The sequence below is a fragment of the Gorilla gorilla genome, chromosome 1, assembly GCF_029281585.2.
Source record: "Gorilla gorilla gorilla isolate KB3781 chromosome 1, NHGRI_mGorGor1-v2.1_pri, whole genome shotgun sequence".
Lineage (NCBI taxonomy): Eukaryota > Metazoa > Chordata > Mammalia > Primates > Hominidae > Gorilla > Gorilla gorilla.
The window spans coordinates 104,421,211-104,432,863 of NC_073224.2; the positions used below are offsets into that span (position 1 = coordinate 104,421,211).

The following is an 11,653-nucleotide window of genomic DNA, read 5'->3' on the forward strand; positions in this document are numbered from 1 at the left end:
AGTTTTTACTAAGATGGCATTTACATAGATTAAATTTTATCTTTGGTGTACAGTTCTGCAAGCTTTGACAAATGCAAAGAGCCATATCAAGATATAGAACAGTTCTATAACCCCCAAAACTGCCACAATGTTCCTTCATAGCCAAATTCTTTCCTCAGTCCCAGGTTCTGGTAACCACTGACCTGTTTTCTGTCCCTGTAGCTTTGCCTTTTCCAGAATGTTGTAGAAGTGGAATTGTGCAAAATGCAGCTTTGTAAGCCTGACTCTTCACTTAGCATAATGCATTTGAGGTTCATCAATTTTGTTGCATGTAACTATGAATATACTATAATTTTTGTTTCTCCATTTACCAGGCGAAGAACATGTGGGTTGTTTCCAGTTATTGTAAGTAAAGCTTCTATAAATATTTGCATGCAGATTTTTTTGTGAATATGTTTTCACTGCACTTGGGTAAACATCTAGGAGTGAGATTGCTAGGTCAGATGGTAAGTGTATATTTACTTTTATAAGAAAACTGTCAGTTTTCCAAAGTAACTGTACCATTTTTCATTCCCAGATTTCCATTGCTCTGCATCCTAGCCAGCACTTAATTTTGCTAGTGCAATAACTTTTTAAGCATTATCCTAATAGGTATGTAGTGGCATCTCATTGCAGTTTTAATTTCCATTTTCCTAAGGACCAGTGATGTTGAACATGCATATTTAACATTAGTATATCTCCTTTGGTGAAATGTCTATTCAAATTTTTTGCCCATTTATTCATTGAGTTGTTTATTTTCTCGTTATTGAGTTTTAAGAGTTCTTAATATATTCTGGATACAAGACTTTTAACAGATACGTGATTTGCAAATATCCCAATCTGTGGCTTATTTTATCATCCTCATAATAGTATCTTTCAAAGAAATTCTAAATTTTTATGATGTTCAATTTTTCAATTTTTTATTCTTTTATGAATTGTGCTTTCAATGTCAAATCTAAGAAATCAATCTCAGAAACCTTGTATAGCTCAAAGTCCCAAAGATTTTTTCCTATGTTTTCTTCTAATCATATTTTATTCATTGAGGTTTGACATTTAGGTCTACGATTCATTTTAAGGTAATTTTTGTATATGGTGCAAAATATGGAACCAAGCTCTTTTTCATTCTTTTTGTTCTCTCTCTCTCCTTCTCTCTCCCTCTCTCTCTCTCTTTCTGGCATATGGCTATCCAGTTGTTCTAGTTCCGTATGTTGAAAAGATTATCATTCCCCAATTAGTGCCTTTGTACATCTGTTGAAAATTGCCTGAACATATCAGCATGGGTCTATTTATGAACTTCATTCCATTGTTCTAAGTGACTAAACTTTGCTAATGAAACACTTTCTTGATTACTGCAGCTTTATACTAAGTCTTAAAGACAACCAGTGTGAGTCTTCTGATTCTGTTTTCTTATGTTGTTTTGGCTATTCCAGTTCCTTTCCCTTTCCCTTTAAATCTTAGAATCAGTTTGCCCATTAATATAAAACAGACCATTAAAGAAAAAGACCATTAGAATTTTTATTAGGATGTTGTTGCATTTCTAATAATTGGGGGAAATTGACAACTTAATTATATTAAGTCTTCTAGTCCACGAACAAGGATGACTCTTCATTTATTCAGTTTTTTCTTTGGTTTCTTACATCAGTGCTTTGTAGTTTTCAGTACATATATATTGGATATGTGTATAAGAATTATACCTAAATACTTTATGGTTTGGATGTTATTATACATAGTACTTTTAATTTTAATTTCCAATTGTTTATTGATCGTATATGGAAATATTATTAATTCTTTTGTATGCTGACTTTATGTACTGTGACTTAAATAAACTCGCCTATTAGTTCTAGTAGTTTTTGCATGTGTTTATTACATTTCTTTGTTATTTCCTACATTGACAATTATGTCACCTGCAAATAAAGAGAGTTTTACCTCTTCCTTTCTAACCTATAGTCTCATTGCACTGACTAGGATCTCCACTATGATGCTGAGTATGAGCAAGGAAATTTATGTTCCCAATCTTTTTTATTTTATTTTATTTATTTATTTTTTTTTGAGACAGGGTCTCACTCTGTTTCCCAGGCTGGAGTGTAGTGGTGCAATCATGGCTCACTGTAGCCTTGGCCCCTCTGGGGCTCAAGCGATCCTCCCACATCAGCCTCCTGAGTAGCTACAGGCACGTGCCACCACACCTGACTAATCTGTTTATTTTTTGTAGAGGCAGGGTCTTGCTGTGTTACCCAGGCTGGTCTCAAACTCCTGACCTCAAGTGATCTCCTGCCTCAGCCTCCCAAAATGCTGACTACACACATAAGCCATTGCACCTGGTCCATGCTCCTAATCTTAGAGGTAAAGCATTCAGTCTTTCAACATTAGATAAGATGCTAGCTATAGGAATTTTGTCGATGCCCATTATCAGGTTGAGAAAGTTCCCTTTAATTTCTATTTAGCTAAGAGATTCTGTTATCACAAATGGATGTTGACATTTATCAAATGCCTTTTCTGCATCTATCGAGATGATAGTAGAGTTTGTCTTCTTTAGTTTGATATGATGATTGATTTTTTTTTACTTTAATTTTTAGGGTACATGTGCACAACGTGCAGGTTTGTTACATATCTATACATGTGCCATGTTGGTGTGCTGCACCCATTAACTCATCATTTAACATTAGGTATATCTCCTAACGCTATCCCTCCTCCCTCCCCCCACCCCGCAACAGGCCCCGGTGTGTGATGTTCCCCTTCCTGTGTCCATGTGTTCTCATTGTTCAATCCCCACCTATGAGTGAGAACATGCGGTGTTTGGTTTTTTGTCCTTGCGATAGTTTGCTGAGAATGATGGTTTCCAGCTTCATCCATGTCCCTACAAAGGACATTATTTTTTATGGCTGCATAGCTCATCATTTATTATGGCTGCATAGTATTCCATGGTGTCTATGTGCCACATTTTCTTAATCCAGTCTATCATTGTTGGACATTTGGGTTGGTTCCAACCTGCCATTCCCAGGATAGACCCCATTTGTCATAACATATGTTTTTAATATATTGTTCAATGTGGTTTGCTAAAATTTTTTAAGAATTTTTGTATCTATTTTCATGAGGAATATTGGTCTATAGTTTTCTTATAATCTCTTTGTCTGATTTTAGTATCAGGGTAATGTTGCTCTCAGAATGAGTTGGGAAGTATTCCCTCCTCTTCAGTTTTCTGGAAGAGTTTCTGTATGATTGGTATCATTTCTTCCTTAAATGTTTAGTAAAATTCACCAGTGAAGCCATCTCGGCCTAGAGTTTTCTTTGTGAGAAAGTTTTTAATTACACATTTAACTTATTTATTAGATATAAGGCTATTCAGGTTAGCTGTTTCTTTTTCAGTAAGCTTTACTAGTTAGTGTCTTTCATGGAATTTGTTCATGTCATCTAAATTGTTGAAATTACTGGCCTAAAGTTATTCACAATATTCCCTCATTATCCTTTTAATCTGCAGACTGTGATTTTTCTTCTCTCATTCCTGATATTAGAAATTTGTATCATCTCTCTCTCTATCTAAATGTTTTTCAATTTTATGGATCTTCTCCAAGAACCACATTCTGCCTTAATTGGTTTTCTATTATTTTTCTGTTTCCTATTTCACTGATTTATTCTGTTATCTTTATTATCTCTTTTCTTCTTACTTTTGACAAAATTTGCTCATATTTATTTCTGGTTTTTATGACAGGAGCTTAGGTCATTGATTTAAGACTTTTCTTCTTTTCTAATATAGACATTTTAGTGCTATAAATTTTCCTCTAAGTATTGCTGTAGCTGCAACTCACAAATTTTGATATGTTCATTTTTTCATTTTTATTCAGTCAAAATGCTTTCTAATTTCCTCTTTCATTTGTTCTTTGGCCCATAAGTCATTTTTAGGTGTGTTTTGGTTTCCAAATATTTTAGCTTCCACATTCCCTTCTATTGTTTCTAATATAATTTCATTGTGATCAGAGAATATACTTTGTAGGATTTGAATAATTTTAATTTATTGATACTTGTTTTATGGTTCAGAATTTTTCTTGGTAAATCTTCCATGTGCACTTGAAAGGAAGTATATTCCACTGTTGTTGAGTGGAGTGTTCTATAAATATCAATTAAGTCAAATTAGTTGATAGTGTTCTTCATGCTTCTATATAATTACTGATTTTCTATCTCTGTTTTATCAATTACTGAGAAATGGATTTTAAAATCTCTGATGATAATTGACTATTTCTTCTTGCAGTTTTATCAGTTTTTCTTAGAATTGTAATGTCCTCTTGATAAGGTGACCTTGACTGGATTCCCTCTACTCTGCTGTGACCTGGAAACTTTCCCCAGGCTTTAAGTTGGGAAAATTGTATTGCTTCCTTCATTTATCTTTCCTGTAGTGCAGTGGGTGGAAACTTTTTTTAATTTATTTTAAGTGACAAAAGTGGGAGGGTAAATCCAATCCACGTTACTCCATCTTGGCCAGAGAATCATGAAGGCAATAACTGAGTATAGACTGAAAAGAGATAAGGAAGCAATATCTGGGACAGCGCACTCCAGAGAGAGGAAACTCTGAGATGAGTATGTATCTGGCAAGCTTGTGGAACATCAAGGAGGCCAGTGTGGCTACAGCAGAGAGAGTGAGGGGAATAGCACGAGATGAGATCAGAGATCATTTAGTCCCTCTCTGGCATGTGGCTTACTCTGAGCAAGATGGGAGCCACTATAGGGTGTTAAGAAGAGGAGTGACATGCTCAGACTCAGACTCCTGTTTTAAAATGTTCACTGTCTACCGAGTTGACAATGGACTGTAGAACAAGCTTGTCCAACCTGCAGCCCATAGGCCACACGCAGCCTAGGATGGCTTTGAATGCAGCCCAACACAAATTTGTAAACTTTCTTAAAACCATATAAGATTTTTTTTGCTATTTTTTTTTAGCTCATAAGCTATCTTTAAGGTTAGTGTATTTGATGTGTGGCCCAAGACAATTCTTCTTCAAACGTGGCCCAGGGAAACCAAAAGATTAGACACCCTGCTGTGGGGTATTAAGAGTAGAAGCAGTTGTGTCAGTCAGGAGGCTAGTACTACCAGCAACAAATGATGGCAGTTTGACCAAGATAGTAGCAGTGGAGATGATAAAGTATGCAGACTCTTATTATAACCTGAAGATAAAATTGGTAGGATTTGCTAACAGTTTGCCTGTGAGGATGAGGGGGAAAAAAAGAAGTTAAGAAAGATCTAGTGTCCTTTGCATTATACCATACTATTTATCTTTTGTGTTTGGCAAAAAGGTCTGGGGGTTATCTCTCCTATTATTGCTGCTACAGAATGAGCACTATGTATATTTAGTGCTTTTTCTCCTACTCCTTTCCCAATGATCCAACACATATTAGCTCCTGTGAAAACTTATTGGGTGTAAGAATTAAAGCATATGAGACTCCCTTTTCAAGTTGAAAAGTGGGTTTGGTGGAGATGTGGATCAAACCACAGCCAACCTCTGTGTTTCTTAGGATAGGGGCCACGGAATCTATATTTAAATTAACATCTAAAGGGCCTTCCCTTAACTACCATTCTCAAAATAGAGATCCAGCCTGCCTTATGACTCACAACCCCATTTGACAAGCAGCTCAGCCTAGACTCCAGATTGCTGGGTTGTGGAACTAATAGGTGAGGGAACCAGTCCTACAGCAAGCAAGTTCTAAACTTGGCTGGTATGTATCTGCCTCAACTTGCCTCTGTCTTTACACAAAGACCTAATTTGGTTGGGCTTTGCTTCAGGTGAACTGCAGCTCCTAGTAGCCTTGAGAAGCTGGCTGGAGAAAGAAACAGCTGAAATTAATATGTCAACTTTACATTTAGGCAGAGGAAAGCTTTAAAGCTGCAGAATACACACTCACAGAAGACCTTCAGTCAACAAATGTCTCCCTGCTACTTAGACCAAGCTGAACCATTTATTACTCCCTGTTGGAATTCTATAGGATAGGAAGGCAAGAGCCAGGAAGTAGAGAAGTCAGGAGATCTACAATCCATTGAAAACTACTGGGAATCTGGCTCCTTATAAAAGAGAAGGAACAGAAAATGTATTCTATCTATAAAACTCCAAAAGATTCCATAGATTTAAGATCTGAGACAAGTAAGTCTTCCTAGTGAGGATCAAGTGACTAAGAACCACAGACAACCAAGAAGAGGCTTACAGTGGCTAGTGCAACCAGAGCAAATAAGATTACTGATTGGAGAACCGGATAAATATACTATAAATCCCCTGCTCCCAGAGAATCAGTCATAGACTAAGTGAACTAGAAAGAAGGAGAGAATCTATGTATCCCGCAGGCAAATTCAGGGACTATGCTTTGACCTGCTGCCCTAAAAGTAAGTGGGTGTTATCTGAGGATTCTATCTTCATCATAGGCAGAGTTTGCATCACTATCATTAGCATCATAAACAATATCAAGATTATTGGCATTGTAATCATCTTTAATCAATGTGGCCCACTAGCCAACTGAGCCAGAATCAAGATGCACTTCCAAGCAGACCAATCACAGGCCATGTTTTTACAGTATTAGATGCCCAGAGATGTTGATTAATCCCAACACAATGTGATTGGGATTAATATATGATTTTAATTCTCAAAACTAAACTTGTAACAGTGATTTTTATGATGATGATGTCATCCACTAAACAGAAAATAGTCTTTCTAACAAATGCAAAAAATATTACTTTTTAAAAATTTGTGTAAAAAGAAAAATTTCTATGATTTATTGAATGGCTGTTCTGTTCCAGGCACTTGACTTAACTCTTTTAAGCTTTGTAACAACCCTGCAAAGAAAATTTCCCCCATTCTCAGAGATGTGAAGTTACATAATTAGTAAATGGCTGAAGCAGAATTCCAACCCAGATCTGTCAGATTCCAATGTCTATACTCTTAGTCACTGGGCTAAACTGCTTTGGTATGAATGTTTTTGTTTTAGTTTTTAGGAAAAAGCCAAGAAACATACTCCTTTAAGAGTCCTACCCTGTGTGTTCCCTGATTTCTTCTATGTGGACCAGATCTAGGAAACAGGTATGAGAAAGTCCTTATTAGAAAAGTCTAGGCTAATAGTTCCTCCTCTTGCAGCAAAGGTCCCAAGCCCTGCTCTCCATGAATACACCTGCCTTTCAAACCATACCCATCTCAGAAAGGAGTGGGATGTCATCAATGACCACTTAAAAAGTTAAGTATTAGTTTCCCTAGGCCAAGGCCCTGGAGCCTCAGGTAGCAGATTCTGCTCCAAGCATCTTTGGCTTGTATAAAACTTGGGGTATTGAGTGGGGCAAGTGGATTACAGAACACAGTCATTCCCTGAGATCTTAGTCACCCTATAACAGCTATGTAAAATAATTACTCTATCTGCCTTTTGTAATTATCTTGCTAAATGGTGACCTAGTATCACTTTTTCAAGACAAGAGTCTCCAAGGAAGAAAACTTACCCCTGAAGAAAAAAATGAGACATTTGCAGATGTGTTTTTCCACAGATCCCACTTTACTGTCTTTCCTCTCAGAGTCCAATGTTCAGAAGTTACTTAAACTGAGCAGTCCCAGGAAATCTAGGCACTGAAGAATAATTAGTACCAGAGTCAAGAAATAAGCACATGGGAGGAGTGACTTTATTCACAATAGGTAAAATAAACACAATTAATTTTTAAAAGGAGAACAAATGAAATTAACATAGATAATTGCAATAATCAATAATATTGTTGGTTTAATTCATAAAGTTCAAGCCTGATGCCATAACTCATAGGTCTTATATTTATTTTTCCCTTATCCTGTTAAAAGATGTGTGAGGCAGCCCGAGATATAATTTTTGCCTATTCTTTTCTCATCCATGAGGCATGAAATATCAGCCCTACCGAGTAATGTGGAGCAAATCTATTCCAGTTAAAACTTACAGTGATTTAAGGACAGACAGATGTATAGTCACAATATTTGTGCACAATACACCCTGGTCAATATCAAATGGCAAATCCTCAATATCTTTTCAAATAGGTGAGTGTCAAGATCATTTAAGGGTAGTGACAAATAATCCCAAACTCATAAATAATTCCAAACCAATATAATTTCACTAAGGACACTGCACTTAGCACTAGGCATTCCATGTTATAGATCTTCAACAATGTATAGTAAATACCTGTCACCAGGTGTAGTAAATACTATACATTGTTATAGGAGTATGGAAGAGAGTGTGTGTGTGTGTGTGTGTTTGTGTGTGTGTGTGTGTGTATGTGTGTATGTGATGTATACATAACCCTTCAACAGTTTTCCTGATGCTCAAATCCCAGGCCAAGCTTCCATCTTGGTCTGACTTCATTATACTGCTTCACACATTCTCAGACTGCCTCACCACTGGAAGCACATTCCTACAAGAAGGGTCATGATATCATAGAACAGCCCCTCAAAAAAAAAAATGCCTGCTGAAGTAAATTACTGACAGCCACTGGACAAAAGGAAGTCTGGTTACTTTAAATTCATACTCAACAATGAACTCCCCCTTTTTTTTTTTACCTTATCAGTTATTCACTTGACTTACAAACTCTAAATGCATATTAATGTTTCAAAAAATCAAATGTATGACTTAAAAGCTGGTATTTTCATCTACCAATTGACATTCAAAAGAATGTAATGTTCCAAATGCTCTGAATGCCCCAACACTTTAAGCATATACTTGCAGCCTTTTAGAGAAATTATTTTGATTACACAGACTCTAGATTGTTTGTTTTAAGGGAAAAAAATCAGTTGCATTACTTAATAATCATAATTTGTCAAAATACAAATTCCAGCTCATCTAGTGAAACTAGAGTTCCAAAGCTATCCACATTCCTTCCCATTCAGTCAGGTTTAGCTAGCCAGTAAGTTTCCAAATCCATCATGGAGCAACCTTCTCTCTGTCATCACAGGTTGTTGATATCGTAGCTCCAGGGAACATCTGAGCTTCTGAGACCCAGCTTCTGAGATCCAGTAAAGTTCAACAAGAATTAGTAGGTCCCAGATGGCACATTTCAGCTGAACCTGGACAAGTCACTAAAGCCCTATAGTGCATTCTGAAAGCCTGGGTGTGTCACCAGGTATCCTCTTTGTGAGACCCCGCTGCTCCAGTACATTGATCTTAAGATACCAACAGTGATGTGGTAAAATAAAAATGAAATCGTGGGGTGAGAGCATTCTCAGCCAGTGTAGCTAGTGGATCCAGTTTCCTCAGGGACTCTACATAATGGAAATTTTAAGTTCCTTCGAAAGCTGAGTTCCAAAAGCTGGCCTTCAATTTCACCTAAGAAGAGAGAACACAAGGAGGGAACGGAGTTAAGAATCATCTCCATGAACCATCATGCCCAAAACTTATTGATAATTTTCTAAGTCAGATTAAACTTGACAGTATGAAGAAAAGACAGGAAAATATATTGAAGTCTTATTACGTGCTAAGCATTATCCTAATGCTACCAAATTCTAAGATGTCTGTAATTGTCCCTATTTCACAGGTGTGAAAACAGAGACAGACTTAGAAATGTTCCCAAGATATTACAGGTAGTGTATGTTGGAGCTATAATACAAATTAATCTATCTGTCTTACTGCAAAGTCAATGTTTCTTCTACCACATCATATTACAAGCCAAGAACATCTCCCTAAACTGCTCTTACAGAAAACAGACATTTAATACACATCAGTGTCCCTGAATCAATTCTCAGGTATCAGCTGTAAGTTGAGTTCATTGAAAACCCCCCAAATAGGAGTTCCAAATAGTTACAACATAGAGAAAATGTTTGGTTCTTATGATAGACAAAGACCCACTTGGGCCCTAAGGCAAGTTCTTAATTTGAACATGACAGGAAGTAAAACAGACTATTTTAACTTGGAGAACCTCCACCACCTTAAATAGGATGAAAAAAAATTAGCACGCATGGTGGCACGTATCTATAGTCCTACCTACTTGGGAGGCTGAGGCAGAAGGATCACTTGAGCCTGGGAAATCGAGGCTGTGTTGAGTCATGATCATACCACTGCACTCCAGCCTCGGTGACAAAGTGAGATGCTGCCTCAAAATAAATAAATAAATAAAAATTAAAAAAAATAAAATTAAAATTAGAAAAAAGGATGAGATGTAGAAACAAAACTTATCTGGCATGCAGTGGAAAAACCAAAATCTGGAACTTTCACAGGTCCAGTTAAAGTTACTTTTAACATTCTAAGGTATAGCTTCCTCTTCAAGAATCCAGTGGCCAATGGTGCATAAGCTTCACCAAATGGGCCTAAAATCAAAGAGTCTGGTAGTGCCTAGAGCCTGAGCAATGTAGACATGGAATGAGCAGAAGGTGATGAGATGAGTAGAACAAGGCAGGAAGGAGGGGCCCAGACACAGAGAAATGGTGTAACTGACTGTGCCCTACCTCTGGACTTCAGGCCTCTGCTTTGTTGAACTAAATAATCTTTCAGAACCCAGGAGGGCAAAAGTTTCTGCAGGTATCAACTCAATTCTTAAAACCAGCACTTGGATTTCTTTCCAAAGTGTGCATAGGCTTCTGTGAAATAGGGACAATAATTGTTCTCCAAAATCGCAGCTGAAATGACCTGCTATCTGTCCACTTGGACCCTGATACTAATAACACCTATGATTATTACAGAGGGTAAACTAAGGCATTAAGAAGTGAGGAAACTCACTTAAGGACATAGACATCATAAGAACAATAAGTCAATTGCACATACTGTGTACACACACACACACACACACACACACACACAATGAACTGTATACTTTAACCCATTTCCCAATTAGGGAAAAAAAGTGCAGCTCACTGCCAGCACAGTATTCTGGGGGCAAACACAAAACAGATTAAAAGGTTGACATTTATGATATGTGAATTATATCCCAAAAAAGGTGGTTTATTTTCAGAACCATGACTTACCTTCTAGGCAATGCTTTTGACAGAGGCGTAGTATTTCTACCTTTAAAAGCCACTAGTAAGTGGCTTCTAACTCATTTTTATCAAACATTATCAAGTACTTTCTCTGTGTAAAATGCTGTGATAGATTGTATGAAATATTTATCAAAATAAGTTTGCAGTAATTATATAGTGTACTAAGAATGTATTATATGCCAGGCAGGTACTAAGCAATTTCATATGTTAAGTAATTGCCACCTGTTAGGTAAGTGTTATTGTTCCCATTCTATAATTTGGGAGACTGAGGCTGAGAAGATTAGATAATTGTACAAGAAACGCAGTAAGAGGCAAAACTGAGATTAGAACTTAGGTCTTTCTGACTATAATTTTATCCATCATGCTAAGCAAGCAGAAGAGGAAGAGAGACCTAAATGCAAAGAATACAAAAGACTGAATAATGGAGTTCTGAACTATGGAGGAGTTTCAGAGTTCTCAACTATAATGCTGGAGTGACAGTGCAAAAATGCTTTAAAATTCTGTCTCAGTGTGGAGTCGGGGGCCTGAAAGTCTTTCTGACACAGCAGTCATCTTAACAAAAATTCACTTCCAAAAGATGCATATGATTGAAAATGACCATAGTATCCAACAGCAAACATAACTTTCTGTGTGGTTGTTTTGGTCTAGGATTCCTTGGCTATGTGAGCAATTGACATATTTCAAGGGCCTATTCATTA

The 11,653-nt window shown here is 36.8% G+C and overlaps 1 long non-coding RNA gene across 4 annotated transcripts in view; it reads right to left on the reverse strand.

Moving 5' to 3' along the window:
* Positions 1 to 7,632: 7,632 nt before the first annotated feature.
* The window catches only part of LOC115930782 (uncharacterized), a 147,874-nt gene continuing 143,853 nt past the window's right edge, over positions 7,633 to 11,653 (reverse strand). For all 4 annotated transcript variants that reach the window (XR_010129658.1, XR_010129660.1, XR_010129659.1 and 1 more), the window contains one exon: positions 7,633 to 9,312. This is a non-coding gene — a long non-coding RNA (uncharacterized lncRNA). The remainder of the gene's footprint in view (positions 9,313 to 11,653) is intronic.